Source organism: Psittacula echo, assembly GCF_963264785.1.
Source record: "Psittacula echo genome assembly, chromosome: 6".
NCBI lineage: Eukaryota > Metazoa > Chordata > Aves > Psittaciformes > Psittacidae > Psittacula > Psittacula echo.
In genome coordinates this window covers 36,399,018-36,412,656 of record NC_137743.1, presented here as the reverse complement: position 1 = coordinate 36,412,656, position 13,639 = coordinate 36,399,018, and the positions used below count along the sequence as shown (strand labels likewise).

The following is a 13,639-nucleotide window of genomic DNA, read 5'->3' as shown; positions in this document are numbered from 1 at the left end:
ATTTAATTTAATTTAATTAATTTAAAAATAAATTACATTTATTACACTATTCCCACTAATAAAATGTGTCAATGACATCTGCTGTGAAATACTGCATTTTACATTTCCTGTAGATGAAATGGGACATACAGCTATACAAAAATATAATTTTTATCTAACGATAAAAACTGCATGTGGCTGAAAAAATTCATTATTGGATCATGCCACTTATTGATTGTCTGATTTATCGAATGGATTAAAGGAAGAGTTTTATTTTGGGCTCTAAATGTTTGAAATGCTTTGAAAAAGGTGGTGAAACACAATGAGAAAATAACAAATGTTGTCCTATGGAAAATATTCAGTAAAAAGTAAAATAATTCCTAGGTATTATTTGTGCCTATCACAAGAGAATGTATGGGCAATAATGATGCAGTTTTCAGCAGTGCAGCTGCTGCACTGAGTGGATCACTGACTTATACCTAAATGAAGCAATGAATGAAAAGAAATACTTTTGCTTTTGTTGCAACTCAAATTCAGCAATACTGAATCAATTGCACATTGCCAAAGGCTAAAGTCCCGTTAGCTGGGTAAAATAGAAGAAAAGCAATGAAGAAAGAGGAGTCATGGTAAAATGGCAGCAAATGTCACCATACTTCATGGTTTTATTGCTGATCATGTTTTCAACTGGTGCTCTGTGTGTATTTAGTTCTTCCAGAAAAATTACTGTTAAACAATCCTAGCTGGATGCATGGTGAGATGATGACAAATCACCAAAACATATATGGTGCGTTTCCTCCCAGACATCAGGACAGTGGGTTTCATTCACAGTGATTTTCTAAGTTTTGGGATTTGAAGGTTCATAGTTTCTAGCTTCTCTGAAAGTCTGTATTTATGCACAGTAACATACACGTATGAGACAAGACTCAGATTTGTAACAGTCCGATAACTGAACCATTAAGAAAACCACTTGCAACAGTATTTTGAGAATTGGCAATTGTGAGTCTTTTCAGACACAAGCAGCAATATACAACTCTTAAGTGGAATTTGTCATGAATTGCACACCTCCAGTGGGGCAAATACACTCCAGAAGCCAACTTTCAAGCCAACCCTACTTACTGCAGAGAAAAAATTTAAACGTTCAGCCTCTTTAAATGGCAGACACCGTAAATGCTGCTTCTGAAAAATGTATCACTTATTCCAACCCCTGCCACAGTTCAGAAGTGCATATCTGTCTCCCAGGAAGAATAAATAAAAAAAAATGACAACTGAATAAGAATTTTATTTCTCCAGTATAATATTTCCTTGCTAACAATTTTAAATATTCTTCTAGCTTAAAGTCCTTTCTCTTATCCTTGGCTGGGTTTAGTTGTGCACATAAAAAAGAAGCTCAGTTACCGAATCACATGTTCCATTCTCTGGGGTCTGTTGTTATTCAATCCTTTTATGTAATTGATTCCAAGTTCTTGGCTGAGTTTCCAGGAAAGGACTGCCTTGTGAATCTGAGGTTTCTGCTTGGCAATTTTTTGAGGATTTTATCTGTCAAGTGAAGTTGTATTCATGAAGAGAAGCAATTTCTGAGGTACTACTTCCATGAAGAGGCATGAAATTGGACTTTGGAAAAAGCTATTATAGATGTCTTTTATGACTTCAAAATTATTTAATTATGTTATTTCACATAACTGAGAGCAGAGCCAAGTAAATAAGAATACTAGCTTTATTTTTTTGCCCTCCCTTTTTGTTTTTGTTTCCCCCTCCCCTACTGCAGTATCAAGATAAAAAAAGTAATATTCTCTCGGCCTCTCTGGAATGTTTTAAAACTCCTATGCCCTTCCCAGCTCCATTGCACCATTATATCTGCAGCACTAGTTGAGACAACAGAACAAAGACATTTATTTGTGCAAACTGTCATTCCAGAAAGGGATCTTGGTGTGCCACATAAGTGGAACATGGCATTGCAACTGCCAGGTTGTATCTGCTTGAGGCACAATAGAAATCATAAATTGAACATACCAGGCCATCTGACTGGACACTTGGCATGTATCAATATATAAAAACACACAAACTCCTTGCTTTACATTGTCAGATTGCCTAGGGGCTTCTATGCATGACAGCTTCTACACTCCATAGCACACTTGTGACCATGCATAGTACTCCCCAGCATTATTAAATTTTGTGTGAAATGCCCTTTGGATCCTACTTTGCTCATGTAAAAGTCAGTCCGGCAACATTGCCATCCTGTTTACTTGGAGTAGCAAATTGAAGTGGCACATAATAGCACTTTACTCCTTACATGCACCTTCTCCCTAATCTGGGACTCTTAGTGAGAGGGAACACTTGTAAATGCCACAGTTTCACAGCAGTCTGTGTTCTGTAACAGTCTTACTGATTTTGTTTTTAATAGAGGCTTGATTTTAAAAATATGTTGATTCTGATTCATGATATAATGAAAAACTAAGCAGCAATTTACTATGAGGACAGAACTGAGATGCAGGAGCTAGGGCAGAATATCTGCTCGTGTCTAGATGGATTTAGTGCATGATAAAATGTGAACTGGTCATATGTTTGTGATACCTGAGCCCAGAACTCTTGGTCTCCACTATTCAAAGGTGCATGTATGCAGAATAACCTGGGATATTATCAATCCTAAACAGTGGCATTTTTTCCATTTCTAAATTATCTTTCCAAACCAGCTGTGCTGAGTTTTTTCTAACCTATGCTACTGACTTTCAGGACATCTCATTTCCACAAGGCTGAGACAGGGGTAAGGTGTACAGCAATTAGAATGACTGAAGCCCAACTAGAACTTTACCTGGCTATTGCTATAAAGGAAAAATAATGTTTCTATAAATATATTAACAATAAAAGGAGAGCTAAGGGGAATCCCCATCCTTCATTGGGTGCAGGGGAAACACAGTGACAAAGGATGAGGAAAAGTTTGAGGTACTCAATACCTTGGGCCAAGCCCAAAAGGTGGTGGTGAGTGGAGTTACATCCTATTGGTGGCCAGTCACAGGTGCTGTTCCCCAGGGCTCTGTATTAAGGACAGTTGTTTTGTACCTTTATCAGTGATCTGGATGAGGGGATCGAGTGTACCCTCGGTAAGTTCAGAGACAACACCAAGCTGGGTGGGAGTGTTGGTCTGCTGGGGGATAGGAAGGCTTGACAGAGGAATCTGGGCAGGCTGGATTGATGGGGCAAGACCAACTGTATGAGGTTCAGCAAGGCTCACTGCCGGGTCCTGTACTTGGGCCACAACAACCCCATGCAATGCTACAGGCTTAGGGAAGAGTGTCTGGAAACCTGCCTGGTGGAAAAGGAACTGGGGGATGTTGGTTGACAGACAGCTGGATATGAGCCAGCAGTATGCCCAGATGTCCAAGAAAGCCAATAGCATCCTAGCTGGTATCAGAAATAGTATAGCCAGCAGGACTAGGGCAGTGATTGTTCCCCTGCACTCAGCACTGGTGAGGCTGCCCCTCGAATACTGCGTTCAGTTTTAGGCCCCTCACTAGAAGAAGGACACTCAGGTGCTGGCACATGTCCAGAGAAGGGCAACAAAGCTGGTGAAGAATCTAGAGCACAAGTCTTATGAGGAGCAGCTGAGGGAACTGGGGTTGTTAGTCTAGAGAATAGGAGGCTCAGGGGAGACCTTATCACTCTCGACAGCTACCGGAAAGGAGGTTGTAGTGAGGTGGGGGTCAGTTTCTTCTCCCAGGTAACAAGAGATAAGACAAGAGGAAACAGCTGCAAGAGAAGGTTTAGACTGGATATTAGGAAAAATTCCGAAGGGGCACTACAAGAGTGCTGGAGAGGAACTTTCCATTAGAACTCTCTTATTAGGGACTGTCGTGATGGGACAAGGGATAACAGGTGCAAACTTAAACAGGGGAAGTTTAGTTGGATATAAGGAAGAAGTTTTTGTTGTGAGGGTGGTGAGGCACTGGAATGAGTTGCCCAAGGAAGCTGAGAATGCTCTATCCCTGGCAGTGTGAAGGCTAGGTTGGATCGACTCTTGGGTGGCATGGTTTAGTGTGTGGTGTTCCTGCCCATGGCGGGGGGATTGGAAATTTATGATCTTAAGGTCCTTTCCAACCCTAACTATTCTATGATTCTATGAAAGGCCTGTCAAGCACTGAAACAGCTGCCCAGGGAAGTGGTTGAGTCACCATCCGTAGAATTATTTGAAAGACAAGTAGATGTGGCATTTAGGCGCATGGTTTAGTGGTGGACTTGGCAGTTCTAGGTTAACATTTAGACTTGATGATCTTAAAGGTCTTTTCTAACCAAAACAATTCAATGACTCTATGATTCTTCTTTTTATTGATTTTGTTAGGTATAGATAGCAGTGATTAAAATTTCAGTATTAACTTCAGTGGGAGCTTTTTGTACAAGAAAATTGGCTGAGATTGGTTAACTGAAAACTCTTGTGATGATCTGGCCCTGTGGTGTAGCACATAGTATCAATCTAAATCAGTCTTGGACTGGTGCAAGTGCTGCTGTTTACACCAAGTTGTTCAGAGCTACTGCAGAGATCACTTCTTTCTGAGACATGTGGAGGTGCTGGTTGTGTAGCTGCTGCTTTGGGTTCACAAAGCAGGGAGAAAGGTTACTGGTGTGGAGGGCCTTTTGTAATTTCACTGTAAATAAAACATCAATTAAAACCTTCAGAGTCGTATCCTGGTCTATTTTATTGTTAAACTCTAATCAGTGTAAAATTGAAACAGACATTAATTTGGCAACGATGGTGTCAGTCCTGAGTCTTCATGGTTCAGATGTTAGACATTTTTAGTTTAGTGCCTTAATAAAAAGGGTTTCATTCTATACTGTGGCTTCCCAATCAATAATGTTTAAAAACAAATATTTGCTTTCAGTTTATGGGAAACTCATCAGGATTGCTGTCTGGAGTATGTAGTATTGCTTTGCTACCAAAGTATATTTTAACAAAGGAAATTTTTATTAATTCATATGTTACATGATGCTATACAACAAGTTCACATGAACTTTATGTTGCTTAATATAAATGACCTTTAATGGAATAATTTTTGAATGAGAAGGTATGTATGAGGAAGTCAGGTATTTCAGTCATCCACAAGAGGCTCTTTAAAGAGAAACATTGAGCAATGATGATGACATACTGTGAGCATTAAATAGAGATGGAAAACGTGTATAAAACAGTAACAGACACACTTCTTCCACTTAGAAGTCCTTGTTTTCCAGTGGCTAGATGAGCTAAATGGAATCATATACAGGAGTGTGCGTGTATTACAACACAAGACTGTAGGCCTTCAGTTACTGATTAATGATGTTTCCAGAGGACTCTGAGACTCAGTAGTCTTTAGTTGGAGGTTGTTGTATTCAAAAAATTCTTAAAACTATTACTTCTGACATAACTTCTTAAAAAGCATTCAGTGAATGTTTGAAGTTACTAACTTCAGGTATGATTGCACATGTGTATGTATTTTAACAAACAAAGAAGCCAGAAGTCTAAAGCATTATTAAATAATGAATGTTGTGAGAACTGAATAGCAGTATGTTTAAGAATGTTTAAAATTATTAGCAGAATGTGAAATAAGGCTGAGTATTTAACCATGAGAATTAACACGATCATTGAAATACTTGATGGTTGAAGTAAGTTATATTTAAGAAGCAGTAGAAGATCTTGCTTCATCACAGAGAAAGCTTATGCAACACATCTTCTAAAATATATAACATTACCTTTTCAGACATCAAGTCTCTGTAACTTAATTTGGTTGATCTCACAGCAAAGCACAGTGAGCACTTGTACATTACGGGGTCCAGACCTTCCAGTTGCTTTCAGTTTTAAAAAATAACCAATGCAAGGGCTGTATGGTATGCCAAATTGGTCCTGTCAATGTTATTTCTCCTCCACAGCTGCTTGCTACTTTTCACATCCAAAGGTTAACAACAGCACATGTACAACAGCATAGAACAGCATCATATAGGAGGTTACATTTGTGTGCCTGATGATTATGAAATTTTACCTCCTTTTTTCCTTCATTTGGTGAACATAGCATTTCCTATTCCCTAGTGTGTGACTTTGCTCGTTGTTGAATTAAGATACAAGAGCTTGCTCTATAGATAGCTGAGTAGTGCAAAAGTCTAGAAGGTGACATGCTGTATGCTTTGCCTGAAGAAACAGTGATTTTCTGAGCAAGGATGAATAGCCTGCTGTGTTCTGCCAGCTCTGTGTAGCTGTCAATGCTGGAGGGAAATTAGGGGTTAGAAAAGATTTGGGAGAGAGAGGCGATAGCAGCTTCTAGAGGGAGGAGTCACTGCCCAATATTCCTTCCCACTGCCATCTTGTCTGCAGGAGAAGGGGGAAGAGAGAGATCTCTTCCCCAGCTCTCCATCTTGGCCTTATTCTCTTGCCATTGCTGCCTACCCTCTGCAGATGGTAGTTAATTGTTCCCCTTCCCTGTTATATGGTTCAGAGTGCTGCAGGTTGAAGTGGTGATAGCAGGTCTTTGCAAGGAGGGGACAGCCTGTAGGGTTCACATGGGCCTTGAGGTTGGCAGGGACCTTTGGAGACTGTCTAGCTGATGAGCCCTGTGTTGAAAGCAGGGTTACCTTAAACAAATTTCTTGGCACCGTTTCCAGTCAGGTTTTGATTATCTCCATGGATGAAGGTTCTACAACCTCTCTGGGTAACCTGTTCCAATGTTCTACCACCCTCATAGTGGAAAAGTGTTTTCTTATGCTCACATGGAAATCCTGTAAAGATTTTTTTCATAGCAGGGCAATAGGATTCATACTTCTGGAATGTGAATAATAAAGGATAAGTCTTAGTGTAGGGACAGCCCAGGAGAGGAGACCTGCCTCGTCAAGAACAGACTCCTCTAACATATTTAGATTTCCAGAGCTCCCCTTGAGAGGCTTCCTTCCTAACATCCGTTGCCTCCCCAAAACATTACTGATGTTTTTTTACACCAGAGCCTGGTCTGCTTCTGCCACCAAGTTACACTTTTTCTCTCCAAGCATTCTTCAGGCACTGAAAGGCAATTTACTTATAAGGCAGAGAAATCATGAGCTAACTCTGTAAATGCATTTTATAAGACTAGGTCTAGACTACTAAGAAGACCACATGATCTGCTCCTGTTGATTACAGGGTTCTTTTTGTAGTTTATCTGCCAGTCTTTAAGGCAATTCACAAATTTTAATATTCATTACTTTAATTTCGGGATTATTAATGAATACGTTCAGTACTGTCAGGCTTTATATCCCATTACACATACTCAGTTTAATCATGATTCTCTGTAACTCAGTGAACCTGCTTCAGTATGCATTCAATACTGTGAAAATACCTAAAACTGTAAACTTGTTTATATAAAATTAAGCAAAGATGTATTCTTCTTATATGAAGGATATCTGTTATTTTAAATATATATATTGTATCTAGGTTAATAATTAGATAAATTATTCTTTTCTCTTTAGTCATGAAATCACTTAACCAGTTTAAATTTTCCCATGTGAACTTCTTTTTAGCTTATGCTTATGCTTGTGTATGGCAGCCAAGGTATAACTAAAACAATAAAAGGTCAAAATAATAAGGCATTTCCACTGGTGAAGCGAATATTTTACTACATGCCTACTACCTGCTGATCTCATCTTTTAAAGTGCTTTGTGATGCTGTGGTTGAAGAACACCACATAAAACAAATTGTTTTGAACCTCATCCAAATATTGTAGGTCAAGATTTAGGCAGGAAGAAATTTCAGTAGTACATCCTTGAAAAATAAATTTATCCATGAACCTATTAGGGAGATACCATTAGGCAAAATTTTGAAGAAGAATATACTCACATCTGAAAAGGGAATACTGACTGGGGTGTGGATTTGGAAGATTTGATTTGGTTAAACTGGAAAAGGGAATATTTAGATTAGATATGAGGAAGAAATTCTTCACTGTGACGGTGTTGAGGCACTGGCACAGGTTGCCTGGAGAAGCTGTGGCTGCCCCATTCATGGAAATATTCAAGCCCAGGTTTGACAGGGCTTTGAGCAACCTGGTCTAGTGGAAGGTGTCCTTGCCCATTGCAGGGGGATTGGAACTAGATGAGCTTTAAGGTTCCTTCCAACCCAACCCGTTTATGGTTCTATAATCATAGACTCATAGAATCATAGAATAGTTAGGGTTGGAAAGGATTTTTATTTAAAATAATAAGTTGCTCAGCAACTGATTGGCAACATGTAGACAGTGATGTATAGAAAGATCAAACAGAGAATTGAGGTATGTGAGATAGAATTTATGAAGTACAGTCCATATGCCATCATGCTCAGAAATGCTTATCCTGAGTAGACACCTACCTTAGTTCAAGCAAAACGCTGCATCACTTGGTATAATGGACCAGGATTTCCCAATGTGGCAGTACTGATGGGAGTGAGCTCTGATACAGTACAGTTAAGACAAATTTCATTATAAATCGTAACTAATATGACAAAAGCTGTTGCTCAGCTTCTACGTGACAGTGTTGTCCGTTTAGCACTTGCTTAGGAGATGGGAGTCTGCATTACTCAGGTGTGTGCCTTCAGCCTCAGGGATATTCACACCTCATGCATTTCCTTGTAAGATGCACAAGTCACTACATCTTATGCAATATAGGTTGTTATCATGTTGAATTAATACTGTGAGAAAAAAGGGAGTTCTGTGAGCTCAGAGAATGCACATTTGAGTATGACTCTGTTGTCTGATGGTCATAGTATTTGCAAAGGCTGCCAGTGTGTTTCATCCATTAACTATTTTAGGGAAAATTCAGGAACAGCTGCTTAATGGATCTCTGAGGCTAGACAGCTGGAGACTGGCTTGCAGACCCTAACCGTAAATGTCTGTCTTTACCACATCTGAATTTTAGACAGTTTTTCTGAATGGATGATTTATTTTAGGAACTAGTAAATACCAATTTTATTTATGTATTTTTCCAAGCCTCCTTACCATGAGTTGAGTAGCAGCTGTGACTTGGATAATGCTTGAACACAGAGGCTGCAGCTTGACCTGGACCAGCCATGGGGGAACTCAAAACAGGTGGACATGTTCATCTAAGCACTTGTCTAAGGGCAAACAGGAATCTCTTTTGCTAGCTTAAGGTGTTCCCTTTCTTTCCCCCCCAGTTTGAGTATAATGGAGCACATCAGCCACATACTGCAAGTTTTCCGAAATTTGGCTCCTGCTTCTCTGCTGAACTTTGACTGAGGTCACACACAGCGGGACTGTAAGGTTATGAATCTGATTTCTGATTTCCATATCTCTTTTTCAGTAGTATATCTACCATAACAGAGTTATGGGCTGAGGTGTATGACAAATTTCATTATATTTTTGTCCTTTTTTTTTTTTTTAATAGTACGGTAGTCAAAACTAATAAAATAACCAACAAATGTAAGATAAAAACATGCTGTATTATTTCAGTGCAGCGACTGAATTCTATCAATCAAGCTTTTTCTCCTGGAGAAGCCAACTGTATATTGCGTATATAACGTCAACAATAACAAACAAACAAAAAACTTCAGGTAGATTACATTAAAGAACCTAATCTGTAAAAGAATTGTACTTCAAAACTCAGAAAATGAACTAGAAAAGAAAAATAAGGCTTACAGCGTATGTGTGATAAGAATAGTCTAGACATCAGTGTATGAATATTGAATCACAAAAACTGAATGAATAACACAGTGATAAGATCAAGTAAATTCATGAAACACAAAGCTGCCACAAAGAATGTGAATATTTAAGAGAAAAAAGAATATGAGTGGAGTACAATCAGGAGCCTACTTCAGTAACAAGCTCCCGTAAGTTTTCCTTTGGGTGTGTTCCAGAGACAAGGAAAAAAGGATTAATCTTAGTTCCATAATGAACAATGATGTTTTAGCATAAGATATGTTGTTACTTGAGGAATATAGTATTAGAAGGAACCTCATGGGTCACAAACACAGCTTCTGTTTTTTCAGGGGCCTTTCCATATGCTGTCTTTCATGAATCTATCATGATCCATGTCGAAAGCATTTATTTATTTTCTGGCCCTGCTGTTCCAATTCAAAGAGGAGTTCAAGAACCTGATTACGGTAATCACTAAGAACCTTCTCATATTGAGCCAGAATTTATTAATGGGCAATTTATACCATTTGTACTTCTGCCAATAGCCCTTTAGTTTAAATTGTCTCTTTCCCTGCTGTTGATCCTCTGATACATTCATAGACAGCAGTCATAAATCCTCTACTTTTTTGTCTCCTAGCACTAATCAACACAAAACCTTTCAGTCTCCCCTCAGATTGTAGCTCTCTGTTCTCCTGCTAATCTCTGAGGCCATTCTCTGATCCTGCTAAAATCTGAGTTTATCTTCCAGGTATCTATTGGGATAGGTGCAGCCACGAACAGCTGCCTCTTGGAAGAAGACTCATGAGCATCCTGGGCCTTGATATTAACACTTTCTCTATGGAAAAGACTTATCCCAGTGCTCTCAGTGATCCATTTACATTTTTCCCAGGCAATATTGCACTGGTAGCCAATAGTCATTCTCTGATGAACTGTTTGACAAGGATCCTTTGTGGTATTAAATTGTGAAGTCCTGAACTGACAGCAGAAGCTCCGCTCTTATTCCCTAGGCATATTAATCTTGCACGTCGAACTGGTACATTTCAGTCAATTTCTTTTATTTACTCCAGCTCTGTATCATTGATGATTATCAACATTACGTAATCAGTAAATTATAATTTACAGAGTGCTCTAAATTTGTCTATACTCTCCAGCACATTACAAAAAGAGCAGTACAGGACTTATACATTACAGATGTACTTGTAAAGCATAATTGGTAACCTACTACAGCCAAAAGGCCTTATTATCATCCAGATGGCTCAGAAATAATGGCACCCACATGCATTTTGCTGGGTGTGAATCTAGTCCTCTTTCATCCTGCCAGGAAAGACAAAGCTACCTGAGATATCTTCATAAATTCCTCTATTGCTTTACAGTCCCAAGAGCCAAAAAAGTTTTCAGTATTGAGAAATTGCAAGCTGAACTCCTTTTCTTGTTAGCAGAAACAGACAAAACATCTAAGCTGAAGAATGTGGTATGAGCTCCATGTCAGGTCAGTAGGAACTGACAAAAAGGGTAGTCAGATCAATTGGTTAATCCTCTCATTATAAAGCCATTCAAGAGAAGATAGTTCTTCATGTCATTCATCTTGGATGAATTATCATAAGCAGTGTATTTCCTTGAATATAGAAGGAGTAAATGAAGCCGGGATTTTATTAGGATGAAGTGCTGTGGGAGCGGTGTGAACAAGAAATTTACAGCTTCTCTGAGTCACGGTCAAAGGTATATAATTTTTGGGAAATGAGATCAGCAGCATCTTTGCTGGGTTGACCACTCTTCTTTGGGTCCAGATACCTGGGAGTTAGAGGAATATGAAAGTCAGGAAGCATAAGATTGACGTGGATGTCTTTGAGAAAGGAGGGGTGCTTTTCCAGTTGGACCTGGAGCACTTTAGGGAGGCTCATTCATGGGAATGTAGGGAAGAAAAAAAAAGCTGTCCTTAATATCTCCTGTGGAAAAATAAAACACTGAACAAAATGACCTAAACCTGAGGTGGATGAATTAAAGTATGCCCTAGGCTGGGAGAAAATATGTCATCCTAAAGATACTCAGAACTACTTCTGCTAGGCTGTATCTCTGCAAATCTCATGGCTTGCTATGCAGCTCCAACTCTTGAACTGTGGGTCTTCTTGTGAGCTGTAAAGCTCTCTCCTGTTGCTTTCCAAAAGCTTCTTACTTGCTTCTTACTTTAAATCTTGCAGCAGAAATACCATGCTTTGACAAATTCAGGCGTTTCTGTAGCTGTGATAAAAGTGGAAAGCTCAGTGTTGCTCGTTCTCCACTGTATACATGCTTTGTAAACCATTTAATGTCGAGAAAAGGAAACCAACGTAGGTGCAGAATTTTGCTTGGATCTGAAAGCAAGGTAAGAAGGACAAGAAATGAGTGTCCCTGCTTATATCTGCTTAATTCCTATCTGTAGCATTAAAAATCATGAAGTTCTGCTCCATGATTTTTCTTTGCCTCCTCACCTCTTCCTAAGAAACCTGTTACAAATCTGACCAAACTATGAATATATACACTGTGTTCCATATCCTTCAATATTTCAGATATTTGCAGAGGGTAGCAAACTATGTCTTTGTCCACAAGATTTCAGGATAAGTTACTTAAAATAAAGAAGACAAAATAGCTAGTATAAACTAAAAATCAAACTATTTATTTTTATATTTTTCTATGTATTAAGGACATCTGACAATGCCCTGAATAACATGTCTTAACTTTGGTCGGTCCTGAAATGATCAGGAAGTTGTACTAAATGATCACTGTAGGTCCAGATTCCATTCCATTCCATGCCATTCCATTTGCTTACCTTCGATGCCATTGTATTTTGTGCTTTTCACCTTGTGGATTCACCTAGCAGGTTTAGCAGATCAATAGTAGAGCAAAAATCTGGAGCACGAAGGTGTCTCTCACACAAGCAATAAGAAAGCTCTTCACTGGAGCTGTGGATAGTGACAAATTACAGTTTTAATATCTGATGGATAATTTAGGGGGGAGGGTGGGAGTGTTAGTTCGAAGTCAGAAGCATGGTCCACAATGCTTCTTAGTGGATTTGTGGGGAAGTCTGGTTTCTTTGAAAAATTCCCCTGGCTGCTTTTATCCTCTAGGTAAAAGTAGTTGTAGTGTGAAACTTGAGGCAAGTGATAAGTTTGCTTCTTTTCCTAGCTGGTTAAAAGGAGAGAAATATTTTGTTTTTCTCACTGGGCCAGTTTTAACAGTCTGAAACCATTATTGACAATGGACCTTGAAGCATATATTTTGGGAAAACAAATTTGAAATTAATTCATTAATGGATTGATAGGATCAGACAGTATTCACAGTAAAGTGAATGGAAAGACTTATATAAGGGAAAGAAATGTAAGCAGATTACCTCTTCAAATGAAGCCCTTTCTAAAAGTGTAGCAGAAGGGATGAGGGCATCAATGAAGTTGTGAGAGACTGTGTGAAGAATAAAAAAGTGCAGAAAGAATGAAGGTTGAGATGCATGACAAGAAACGTTTTTGGCAGAATTGGTGTATTCACAGCACTTCAGTTATATTTACTGTAAGGAAAATGCAACTGTTTTGTTGTTAAAAGCCACTCTGCAATGATTTAAAATCAACGCAAAAAAAAAAAATCTTTTTTTTTTTTTTTTTGTATTTATCGTAAAATTACTGATACACGTCATACAGCTTGGCACTGAGAAGTGTTTGAGATTTGGGGGAGTGGTGTGTTTATGCTTGGTGGGTTTCATGCTTGAAAACATGACAGTGTATATTTCTACAATATTTCTTCTGGTTTTTAGTGTCATGCTGATGGTACGTATTTAAGCAATAGATTCTAGGAAGTACTTCAGTAGCAATGACATATATAATGGCCACTGTTTATCCAGCTTTATGTGTCCAGTGTTAAGTATTAAGACAGAATGTATTCCCATTGATTGCTGTGAAGGTTATATGTATATCAGTAAATGAAAACAAGCTTTAAAAAGATAGAAAATCAATTGATATGAGAAATAGGAAAAACATAGATGTTGAAACCTTTCTCATAACCTTGGCTTGTTTTTATAGTTATAATCTCAC

General features: G+C 38.6%; 1 protein-coding gene across 1 annotated transcript in view; it reads left to right on the top strand.

Moving 5' to 3' along the window:
- Window positions 1-13,639, top strand: part of LRP1B (LDL receptor related protein 1B) — a gene marked incomplete at both ends in the record, with an annotated part of 775,176 nt that overhangs the window by 378,399 nt on the left and 383,138 nt on the right. The window lies entirely within an intron of this gene.